We start from the raw sequence: 13,746 nt of genomic DNA, 5'->3' as shown, positions 1-13,746 counted from the left end.
TGCAACCAGGCCACAGGTGTTGCCCACTTAATCTTTTCCTCATGTTCAATGGTCATTTGAAAGCAGGCAAATATGTGGGTTCTTTCTTTCACATGCATGACATAGTCAACTGCAATAAATCTTTCAATTAGTACAAATAAACTAATTTACCAAACTGTGATTGGTAAAAAAATAAGTGTGATTTAATGGAAATATGTGATTATATAATGAATACAAATGATTATGTGTAGTGAATAAATACAAAAGAAACCACACACACACAAAAATACTAATCACAGGTTTCCTCTGTTCTTAAATGTCCCATGGGTGACATTATTCCAGTGTAAGTACAGTTACTGGCAGACAACATGCCCTAATGATTGTTTGAACCTAATGCATTATACAGTCCACAAGATGTTATATTGTAGACATATTATATAATTCAATATATTAATATACTGTATACTTTTTTTTATGTTGTATTTGTTCTGAACTTAAAAAGTGTTACAATCCACCAACAAAAGGCATCTGTTATTCTAATCAATGTGTAAATAAGATGGAATAAATAAATTTCAGGGAAAAAAACTTCTAAAAGCATGATGACATTTCAGTCACTTAACTACAAAGTAAATCCCTGACTAACAGACGGCACACATTAACATAAACTGAAAAAGGTGTTCTACTACAATCGCCGTGTCTGCCTGCTTTTATGCTTTTATCACAGAAATAGCAACATGGACGTAGCTTGAATAGTTGCAGACATTTGGGCATGGATTATTTTTCTGGCATTCATAAAATCAACAACATGTTTAATTTGATTAGTGAAAGTTTATTATTTATTTATTTGATTTTGGAGGAAACTGGAATGCCACCCAAGAATGATTTTGGAATGATGCTCACAGATTGATATTCAACTAAATTGAATTTCTGTGGTTCTCTTCACACCACAAACAAATAGCGAAGCAAATGTAACTCAGATAAGATAGCAAAAGTCAGAATCCTGTGCAGTTTCTTTTCCAAAAACAATGCAATATAAAATAGTGGCACTGTTATTAAAGGGTTATGCTATGTTTCTATCTTCTATGTGATAACACAAAGAAAAACACACTTAAATCATGCAGGTAAATGTCTGTTGATTATCAATTTAAACAAAAGTTTTAATCTTAATTGCTGAAGCCACTATATTAATTTGGAAATCCACAAATCAAGTTAAGCTCAATATAGCCTGTTTCTTGCAGCATTTTAAAGACACAGATGTTAATTAAAAGTCACATTGGGCATAAGCATGAGAAAAGGTGATATAAATTGGACTTAGAAATATGTCTGGAAAGCTTTATTGAATCATTTAGTTATATTACACTGAATAGCAAATCAGAGCCATATGTGTAGTACAATACATATTTATTTTAGCTTGTCAGCCCAAGTAAACAAGGAAAGTCTGTTTTACAGTGGGGTGCTCGAATTCATAAAAGAAAGGAAAATAAGCTAGGCAGAGATGGCTCACTTTTGAAATACAGATTATATTCAGCATTGTCTAATTAAAAATCCTGTTAATGTACAATCCTATAGATATGTATAGTGTATCACCCTTTTTATGAAAGAAAATATACAATATGTATTAGCAAAACAAAATTCTTACATAATGGTTTCTTAAGCCTTGAAATGAATACTTTTTCATATGTATTTAGTTTATTTTTGTTAAATATGTATGGTTATTATTCAAATTCAAAATCAACAAATACATGCAACTACATACATTAAGTTTCATTAACTGTTGTTTGTTTATTGTATTGTTGACGAGCGGGTAAATAAATACATTTGTTTTGCAGTGTTTCAAATGCTGAGTTAATAATTCTATACCTCCTTCAATTTCTAAACATTATTTAAAAATGTGTAGTTGTTTAAGGCTTGCCACACTGAATAATACTTAAAAATGAAGGTCAACTTATATAAGAAGGGTAATCTCATTGTTTAGTCAACAGTGCTTTGTGTTGGCCTTGAAGTACAAAACACGTTAAATTAAAAATTGATAGAAAGAGAAAAAAGACTATTACAGACAGTAAACAGCTTCTTTTTAAAACTATTCACACTGTGCATTCTCTATAAATGTACTGCAGTTATGTCATGTATTTAATTAGGTATTTCCTTTGTTTTCAATGCCCATTGTGTAGGCTATGTGAATGTCTATTCAAAGTAGGAAAGCATCCTTGCCGTATCTATTTCAGGCATTTCATTTCCAGAATAACCTACAGTGTGTTGAATAAAAATCTGCAAGAATGTATAAGACAAAAAATATAGAAAGAAGGAAAGTTGTTAAATATTTAAACCTAATAGATGTAAAGATCAGGTGACTCATGGAGTTAACATGCACATTTCATTAATAACTAATAAGAACGTCCTACTCTCTTTTTATGGATCCATCTAAAAATGATGAGATAAAAACATATCAGTAGTTTCTGTTCTTTTTATTATTAATGTGGCACAGCATTATTTATCCATTCATGCACTGTGAGAAAATTGATATTAGAGATATTAGAAGGGAAGATACATTTTTTTGTTTAGTTCAAATACGTTTTAGTTCCATATATGCCAAGGATCTTTCCCAATCCTATGCTTTTTATATATTCAACTTTTTCTTTAAGACAGAAGTACACTTTTTAAATGTTATTAAGATGCATTTTTTTATGTATTTATTTAGTTCTTTATTTTGAATTTTTTTTAAAGGTGTTGAAGAGTGCACTTATGCAGGGTTGAATCCTTTATGGAAAAGAACCTGTAATTGGGTTTTAATGCATTTATAACAAAAACTGTTGGCTTTACAAATATACCCCGATATATAATTTACCTTACCCCGATATTCTGCCAAGAAATAAAAAATTAAAAAAATAAATAATAATGCGGTCCTCATAAGCCAAAACATCTTACCACGTTATAAGTGAAACCATTTACTTTGGCCTCGAGCATGTCCATTATTAATAGTCAGCAAATCATTTTTGTCAGAGTTAATACGGCATATGCAGTAAATAGATATGTTCTAAACATATATCTCCTTTCTTCAATTACAACAATTATTTTATAATGTAAGAGAATTTGATATGCTTGGTTTTTCAGTCAATCTAAATAAATAGTTGAACTGAATTGGTTTCTCTTTTAAGATTCTTTTTAGAGGGAAGACAGAGTCAAGTCACAGATGTGCAATAATCATTTATTTGTGACAAAAATAGAAAATAGAAAACTAATATCATTCAATTATATTACTAAATAAGTAATATTAAGCTTCTGCTGGATTATAGAAAGAAACAGATAATACCCGATTCTTCACTTTGTTCCCCCTTTATAAGGTTTCACTTTAACCAATCACATTTTGGCAAACACCATGAGAAGGGTGTGTGATACAAATGTAACTTGGAAGTGGGGGTCTTTGGAATTTAGGGAACTAATTCAAAGGGGAGAAATCTGTTTCCTGTACCAAACCAGATAACATAGAATTTCCCATAGAAAAATACATTCTAACAAATAATATCTTACAATAAGCTTACTTAAAACATAGTGTATTAACAACACCAGTACTTAACACTGCTAAATGCAATCATGTGGGCTGGTTTCATCACACATAAATCACTTTGGTCTGTGTGCTATGCTTAGGAAAATGCAAAATTCACATACAATATCAAAATATCAGCTTTAAATTACACATCCTTTCAAATTGTTGTTAAAAAAGACTTTGGTATTTTAGCAATTAGGAGCATGGTCCACTTTGTCACCAACTATGTTATACATATGTCCTATAATATGAAGTGTAACTATTGAATAGTCTGAAAACATTTTGGAGAACATAGTTTTCACCTATAGAAAAAGCTAAAAGGTAAACAACAGATTTAAACTGTCAACATCGTAACTTTCATTAAAACTTGCAGACAATACTATTTTTTATGCAATGAAGATCAGAGTGAAAGTTAAAATGCTGTAAATGCGCTCAGCTTTGTGTTTAGACTTTCAAAACATTTTTTCCTTTACCGTGTTATATCCGAATCGATATCAGATCACGTATCAGATTAGAGTTGTATTAAATTTATGTCAATGGGTAGTTATGTGTGCTGTCATATGTGGCTAAAACATTATAAATGGGTGCCAAAGGGAATACAAACACTTTCTGCCAGACCTAACCATAACAGCTGTAGAACCCCTAGGGCTTTTCTGACAAACCAGCATTCACTCTCAAAACAGAAAGGCACAAATAGCAATACTTAAGAAGAAGAATGACAAAGGTTCTGTGTCAACTGTATTTATTGAGAACACTAAACTTACCTATTTGTATACTTAAATGTGTAAATTTTGCAGTTTTACAGTGATGGTTTGACACTGTATTCAATAATGGTGCAGACATGGGTGACAAACCTTAAACAAGCAATGTTGAGTCCTTATAATGACTGTATACATAATGAGAGTGCCAAGTAGTTTCATCATTAAACTAGAAGTCTGACATTACATAAACCTAGTTTAGGTATAGGTACATGCTGTTTTTTTTTCTTTTTCATGTGTCAAGAGAATTGAATCAACCGTACACTATTACACCCTGTTTATCTGGAAATATTACTGTCACCCCCACTGTCTAGAAGTCATTAAAAACACAAGCAGCCTACAGCACCTAACCTACACTACACATCAGAAATGTGAACAGTGGGACTGCAATATACCAACATTTCCAATGCTGAATTCACTACACTCAATGCCTGGGATACTCAGCCAGTTGTGTGAACCTCCTGCCTGGTGGCTGGAATAGCCTGGAGTCCAGCGGGTTTTCTGGAAATGCTTAAATGGGAATGGGTAAAATCCTGTATTGGATAAGTCACTAGGGAGTGTTATTATGTTAACAGCTATAACCACATCAATAAAATTGGTTTCTTAGACATTTCTGGTATTTACAGGGTACCAAATATTGTATTTGCTGAGAAATAAACATTATCTTAACATACAGTTGATGTTTTAAAAATGTTTCTCAATTGTGTGGTCATGTTCTACCAGCAGCGAAATTCTCAGGGGGGGTGGGCGGACAGACACATCCCCCCCAGTGTTCAAGGAAAGACAATTTGTCCCCCCAATATAATTGGCATGTTTATGTTGGTAGATTTACAATTTAATTTCAAATGGGGCCGATGTGACTGTTCATGTTAATCCTCTTCTCTTTTTTGTATTTTGTCCACTTCCAAAATCCCAAATCTCTTAGAATCCACGTCATACTTTACTCATAATCCTTGCTCCCATGTTTACAGTAAGTTTTTCACTTTTTATCGCAGTACAACATTTTGCCGTATGAGGTAAATGTTCGATGGATAGCTTGCTAACTTTCTAACTATCTACAAGTATGTAATTTTAGGTAAGTTCAACTCAGTGTTATGCAGTATTAGATAGACTGTCATCATATGTGAGCTATGTTATGCTGTAGGTTTGCTACAGCATGAGATTTTTCAATATCTAAGATAGACCTTAGCAGAATTTGAGATGTCAAAACAAGGAGGAAAAAAAACCTACAATATTGCAACCACCATTAGCTAGGGGTAAGGGACTACAAGGGACTACTAGCTTCTAGCTTGCTTTTGTTAGCCAATCTGGCCTTAACCATTCTTCCTTTATTATAGTGACTGCACTGTATTTTTCAGTGACTGCATGATGGCTAGGCTAGCAAAATTAGGGATCAGGAGTAAGAGGAAGGCAGCAGCAGATATCAGGTCTTTCTTCACAATAAAAACCCATGTAAGTTGTTGAAGAGCCAGCTCCATTTGACTTCTTTAGCTATAAATGAACTCTATTTGAAGACATCTTGAATTGAATTTGAGATCTCAAATTGATTTCCTGTGAAAATGCTGTATGTTTTGTATGAACTTCCTGTCTATTTTAAGATATCTGAAATAGAACAGGAAGTCAATTAGAGATATCTGAAATAGAACAGGAAGTCTAATTTGAGATATCTAATTTAAAGCTCCAATTATTAATATATTTAATATAGATAATTTGATATCACCAATAAGATATTTTGAATTGGAGCATTAAATGAGATATCTCGAATTGACTTCCTTTTCTATTTCAGATACCTTAAAATAGACAGGAAGTTCATTGGAGTCAGAGAGATGAACGGGACAGTAGGGTGGATGCTGAGGTGAGTGATACATTAAAAACTACAGAATAGGATGTGAAGTAGACTAAGATAAGAGTGTAGACATGTTCAGACAATGAACATTTTGATAATGTTATTTCACATAGTACAGAGAGACATCATAGTAGATGAGAGCAGGCAGGATGAGCAGGCAGCAGCAAAGGAGCTTAGAAATATCCCAAACCAGCCTAATGTCAAGACCATCCCACCTCAAGTCCTGCCCTTCAGGTCCCTGTTTTTTCAGGGAAGGTGGTTTACAGAAAATCCCTGGTTGCATTACTGCCCAAGGCGCAGGGAAGTTCTGTGTTTTTATTGCTGTAGGGCATTCAGAGGCAAGAAGATACAAATTACTACCAAGGCTGACCCTGTATTCATAAGCTTTGGATTTAAGAATTGGAAGATGGCTTTTGAAAATTTTAAAAATCATGAAAAAAGCCAGAGCCATAAACATGCAGTGACCACATACATAAACAAAGCTCAACCAATCACTACAACATTATCTAATGCACAAACGAATCAGCAAGAAGAGGCCATGGAAAACCTTTTAAAGATAGTTGGTGGTATACAGTATTTGGCAATGCAAGGAAATGTGTTCAGAGGCCATGAGGAGGATGCATGAAACGTTAAAAAGCTACTGCAGTACAAGGCAGAAAATTATCCCACACTGTCCTCATGGCTTGAAAGGAAACAGGATTTCATGAGTCCCAAGATTAACAATGAAATGCTTCAGATATTAAGCAATTCTATTGTTAAAGAATTAGCACAATACAGAATTAGAAATACAGCCTTTGCCTGTTGTACAATACTCCTTGATAATCGATGGAACACAAGACATTGCTGGGATAGAGCAAGAGTCCATATGCATCAGATATGTAGATAAAAACCAAGATCCCACAGAAGAGTTTGTACGATTATATGAAACTCATTGAACAACTGGTGAGAGCCTTGCTAAAATTGCAACAGATATATTGTTCTGACTGAACCTGCCTGTCTCGCAGCTGAGAGGACAGACACATGATGGTGCAGCCAACATGTCTGGTAGCATACAGGGACTGCAGGCTGTCTTAAATAGGGACCAACCTCTGGCTCTATATGTCCACTGGGGCCCCTACTGCATAAACCTTGTGTCCCAGATGACTACTTCAGCCTCATCTATTGTCAGTAACTCACTGGAATTGGTCAATGAATTAGGAGGGTTATCAAAACAGTCTGGCAAATTTAAATCCATTTTCAGTCACGTTTCAAACTCTAATGCTGTACACGCTACATCCCTAAAGTCATTGTGTCCAACTAAATGGACTGTCCGCACAAGAGCAATTCGGTCTGTGCTCAGCCAGTACGAGAGTGTGCTCACATCACTTGAAGAGATGATGTCCTATAGTGTGAGGGAGACTGCATCTAGGGCAAGTGGACTTCATGAAGCACTCCTCAAGAGAAACACAGTCCTGGGGCTTTTAATAGCTGAGGATGTCATGGCAGACCTGGAAAACCTGAATACCTCCCTTCAGAGTACACGTCAGACCATCTATGGTATAACACAGGCTGTGGAGCATGTCAACAAACAGTTGGGGAAGAAAAGAACAGAAAAACAATTTAGGAAATTGTATGCCCAAGCCCAAGACATGGACTCATCATTAGACCTAGTGCCCATCCAGATGCCTCACATTCGCCGCCCTTCAAAAAGATTTACTGGACAGGCTGAGCCACACTTTCACCCCTCTGCAGAGTCGCACTACAGAAGTCACTATTTCAACTTGCTCGATACAGCAATTCTGCAACTTGGACAGCGATTTGATCAGCCAGGCATTCATACACTCAAGAGGCTGGAAAAGATCCTCATCTCTGGAGATATAGACGATTTAATCAAGAACTACCCAGAGTTGGATCAAAGAGCTTTGGAGGTAAGCTTACAAAAGTTACAAGCATTTCCATTTAATTACTGGTAATTCGAATTTTGGAAATCCAGTCAATTTTTTTAAATAACTAAACTGTACTTGTATAGTACATATATTGTTATGGTGGCACAATTCAGTTTAGTAGAAAACAAGCATAACATTATATAAAAACATTATTCCTGAAATTCATGCAATTTATCTCTAATTGTTACAGGTGCAGTTGGCGATGCTCAAGTCAAACTACCAGTACAGCAGCTGTGGGGATGTGGTGGACCTACTGAAGATTATGGTGCCTGAGGTCAGGAGTCTATTCAAGCAAGTGGAGATCCTGCTGAGACTTTTGCTAGTGGTTCCTGCTTCTTCAGCACAGACGGAAAGAAGCTTCAGTGCTTTGAGAAGACTAACATCCTGGCTGAGATCAACTATGACCCAGAACAGGTTGAACCATGTGGCTGTGTGCCATGTACACAGAGAAAGGTTGGATAAAATTGACAGAAAATAAGTCTGCAAAAGCTTAATAGCTATTAGTGACATCCGTAAGAATGTCTTTGGTTCATTCTCATAAAACAATGTGAAAGTTCAGATAATAATTAGCCTAGTCTAGTCAAAATATTATGTTTTTTTTTTTCACAAAATTCGTCCCCCTAATGTGTGACTCACTATTTCACCCATGTGTTCTACAATTCTAATATACACTAAACATTATAAGATCCATAAGATTAATAATTCCAGTTTTGCAGGGTGACAGGTTTACTAAATCCTTCAAGTTACAGAAAAGGTCCCCTGTGATCAACTGTCACAACAAATGAATATTCTTTAAGGTACACATCACATTCAGAGTCTAAGATAAGTTGAAGCAAACAATGAAATAAGTAGAAATGTACTCATTATCAATGGATTTGACTTTTTCTGACTGGTGACCCAGTGGTGAACAAGACAAATTCTGATGGGATGAAAGTCATGTTGCAAATGATAATCTAACATATTTGAAAGAAATACATTACTGGGTAAGTCAGAATTAATATCTAATGCATTATTTTTGTTCCAATATATAACAACACCTTGACATATTATTTATATCTTAGCAGGCATCCTTACTTAGGGCAGCATAACCAGTTTAGTGTAGTGATGCTTTAGTACAGTATATCACACTGTAGCTCTGTCCTGTCTATTGTGAAGTGTATTGACCTTGTCCAGTTCCAACAACTGTGTAAATCTATAGTCTCCATTGTGTTAATCCTGTAGAGAAAGAATCACACTGCTTACTGCTGTCAGTTTATCTATGAGGTTAAGACTTAATTTGAATTTTTGTTGAATAGCTTATTTCCCTAAGGACAATTATAATAAGAGAATCATTGCATGGTTGAATTTTAATGTCATCCAGAGTGTAGGCAATATATTTCAACTTACTGTACAGAACTTGTCATTTATTTAGAAACACACAACATTAACTACATAACTACAATTAACTGGCATGGTACTTTCAAAAGTTTGCCATGTGATGTCACACCTTCTGAGAATTACAGGCATATGTGGTTTTATTTTTCAGTGAGGTCGTTCAAATACTTGATTGGGAAATCAACCAGATATGGACATGTAAAATACTTAATTGTGTTTTATAATTGCAGTTTACAATCCCAAATTTAAGAGTGGTCCAGATTAAGTGGCATACGTTTTTGGCATATATACCTCACACTTATAGTTCTGAATACAATCCATCTATTCCATCTATTAGGAATATGAGACACAGATCCAATGCAGCAGAAAATCTCCCCTGAGAGGCCTATGAAAACAGAGATTTATCTCAGCAAACCAGTAGTTCAGAGAGCTGCAATGAGAAGAAAAATAATTAAGTCTTGATAGAAGTCGTCTTTGCTTGGTGTGGTGCTGTAAGACGATCTTCATGCTTCTATCTCTCTGAAGATTTCTCTCTCCTTGATTGAGCAGTAGATCAGTTCATCTTCTACAGTGCATCTCCCCTCCCCCATCTCTCCCTTTCTCTCCTAGACTTGAATTAGTAATCAAACTCACAATGCCAGGGGAGCAATCTTTTGGCATTGTGGGTTTATCACTCTTTTGGGGTTGTGTGGATCAGACATTGAGTTGAACGTGATTATTGAGGTCTGACAAGAAAGATGGACAGCTTTCGTAGAGCAGGAAGGACACAATCCACACTGGACAGGGTCAGTCAGTGATTGTGAAGTGCTTATGTAGAACAGCTAGCAATGAATCACTCAATCAACAGGTTTAGAGAGGAAAATATGAAAAGAGGCAGACTGCTAGAAAACGTCTATAGAATAGAGGTTATATAATAATTCTCAAATGTATCAGGGAGGTTACCAGAGAACAGGGAGCTGTTGAAGAGGGAGGACATAAAAGGAAGAAAAGCATGAACAATAAACTGGATGAACTGAATGCCAAGGACATCCAAGGCAGATGTTGTCAGCTTGTAACCCAGAAGCTGGAATCAGTAACTACGGCTGCAGAGTGTAACAAGAGGCTGAAGTAGTAGAAAGAGAAGGAGGGAACAATGTTAAGGTATGGGGGAGAGCAAGATAATGATAGCGATGTCAAGGGAAACTGAGAAGTCAGACATTGGAATAGGATGGAATGGCCAAAGTAAAGAGTCTGTGGATTGCGAGGAATTAAACTAATTTGGTGAGGCAGTCAAGGATGGGTGATGGTAGAGCATTGAGAAGGCAGCAGGAGGTAGGGGATGAGTGCATGGTTGGGGGAGCAACAGTACAGGGAAGGTGAGAGTAATTGGAGAGCGAAAGAGTAAAGGATGTGGAATGGGGATAGATAAAAGCAAGATTAAACGTTCAAGTATTTCAAGGTGAAAGGTAACTGTGTACTAAGCAATGTATCCAAACAGCTACCACACAGCTACCAAAGCGAAGACATACAGTGACAAAAATCACAGTTCTCCACATGCATGGCAGATGTCTTAATTTGTATGTAGCTTTCCTGATCTCAATTTGTATTTGAATGTTTCTCTGGAACTTGGATTTTCTTTTGTCTCATATTTTTTGACATATTACATAAAATGCTAAAATAGTACAATAATAATATTGTATGAATGTCATGATTCTATAGCACTAGAAACTCAATTGTCATGCCGTTCTTCCCACACAATCACTCTTAACTAACGTTTCCTTCTTGAAGACATTTGAAATTCCACACTTCACCGGTTTTCCCCTTGTCATCTGAAGTATTGGCAAAACTTGCTCTCATTACACTAACAAAGTCAGATGGTTTATCCATGAGCTCTTTGGCCCACTGCCTTCTCTTCTTCTTAATTGTTTCTGATACCAATGTTATTTGGCAAGAAACGGTTGTTGAATCATAATGGTTTTCATAGTGTACTGAGTCACATGTTTTGCTTTTACTAAATCATGTTTTGTAATACACCACAGTTTCAGCATCCTTGTTTTCAGTATATTTAAAAGTATGAGAGCACATATTTTTATCCTGCTGTTTTCCTTCTTTAAGACATCCTTCTTTCTACAGTTTTTTTTGTTTGTTTTCAGTTTTTGATATGTTACTTATGTCAATATGTTACTTTTGGATTCCCTCACTCTTATGGCTATTAATTCTTCATCTTGTAAACGTGTTGGAATCCTGGTCTACATTTTCCCAACTGTTGTAGAAGTCATTTTTTTCTAATTTAAGAGATATGACTGCTCGACAGACTGTGAAATTATACAATTTAGCAAAATTGTGAATTAATTGGGTGTGGCTAAAATAATATGAGACCTCCCAGAAATGTTTTTCTCAGGCAGCATTTGTAAGAGGACTTTATGTATTACTTCACAAATACCTCAGAAATGCATTTGCAATACACTATAATAGCTACAATAATTGATGTTATTCAGTCCAAAATGAAAAGTCACAGATGTTAAAGGTATTTATCCAGTAGTCGGACAGTACGAACAGAAAAGTGACAAACAGACAATAACTAAGGATTACATGCACAAATCACCATTGCGTGGAATTTTAATTCATTCAGCTGATCATAGTGTAGTGCTGGTGACAACAAAGTGACAACAAAGTAGTTATATTTGCAAATAGAAATACAAAATAACACATTATTAAAGTATCAAATAAACTAGTAATACAAGAAGTGGAAAAGTAAATAGTCAGAGATGTTATATTATATATGGCTAATGTATTTTGGGGTTCAGTGACTAAACCATTTCTTAGGATGAAGGTTAATCTTACAGTTAATATTAAGAGTTATACAAATATCTAATTGTGTTAGTATTTTGTGGCATAGAAAATTGTTATTAGTCACATGTTTCATTCCCAGTTTGGAAGAGATACTTATAATGCTGTCCACAGATTACTGCTAATGTAATGGGGCTCATTGTGTATACGAGGACATTATGGTGATGCAATCCCTCTGAACTCTGAATTGAGAGTGTACGAATCTCCCACCTTGGGTGACCACTCTTTTGATGTAGTGAGTTTGTCGCTCTACTGCGGTGGAACTGTGTTGTGAGGATCGCTTGGAGATGTGCCTGTGATGGTGCGTCCTGAATCTGCTACATTGGTTCCGTGACCAGGATCAATGTGATTGGTGATGTTCAGTCGCTGGTATTGTTGCAGAAATGTAACATTTTTATGAATTACAAATAATATAAACCAATCTATTCAACATTCTATTGAGCAAATGTAGCACTGTTATACACTCACCTAAAGGATTATTAGGAACACCATACTAATACTGTGTTTGACCCCCTTTCGCCTTCAGAACTGCCTTAATTCTACGTGGCATTGATTCAACAAGGTGCTGAAAGCATTCTTTAGAAATGTTGGCCCATATTGATAGGATAGCATCTTGCAGTTGATGGAGATTTGTGGGATGCACATCCAGGGCACGAAGCTCCCGTTCCACCACATCCCAAAGATGCTCTATTGGGTTGAGATCTGGTGACTATGGGGGCCAGTTTAGTACAGTGAACTCATTGTCATGTTCAAGAAACCAATTTGAAATGATTCGACCTTTATGACATGGTGCATTATCCTGCTGGAAGTAGCCATCAGAGGATGGGTACATGGTGGTCATAAAGGGATGGACATGGTCAGAAACAATGCTCAGGTAGGCCGTGGCATTTAAACGATGCCCAATTGGCACTAAGGGGCCTAAAGTGTGCCAAGAAAACATCCCCCACACCATTACACCACCACCACCAGCCTGCACAGTGGTAACAAGGCATGATGGATCCATGTTCTCATTCTGTTTACGCCAAATTCTGACTCTACCATCTGAATGTCTCAACAGAAATCGAGACTCATCAGACCAGGCAACATTTTTACAGTCTTCAACTGTCCAATTTTGGTGAGCTTGTGCAAATTGTAGCCTCTTTTTCCTATTTGTAGTGGAGATGAGTGGTACCCGGTGGGGTCTTCTGCTGTTGTAGCCCATCCGCCTCAAGGTTGTACGTGTTGTGGCTTCACAAATGCTTTGCTGCATACCTCGGTTGTAACGAGTGGTTATTTCAGTCAAAGTTGCTCTTGTATCAGCTTGAATCAGTCGGCCCATTCTCCTCTGACCTCTAGCATCAATAAGGCATTTTCGCCCACAGGACTGCCGCATACTGGATGTTTTTCCCTTTTCACACCATTCTTTGTAAACCCTAGAAATGGTTGTGCGTGAAAATCCCAGTAACTGAGCAGATTGTGAAATACTCAGACCGGCCCGTCTGGCACCAACAA

This window comes from Amia ocellicauda, chromosome 6, assembly GCF_036373705.1.
Source record: "Amia ocellicauda isolate fAmiCal2 chromosome 6, fAmiCal2.hap1, whole genome shotgun sequence".
Taxonomy (NCBI): Eukaryota; Metazoa; Chordata; class Actinopteri; order Amiiformes; family Amiidae; genus Amia; species Amia ocellicauda.
This window is presented reverse-complemented; position numbering follows the sequence as displayed.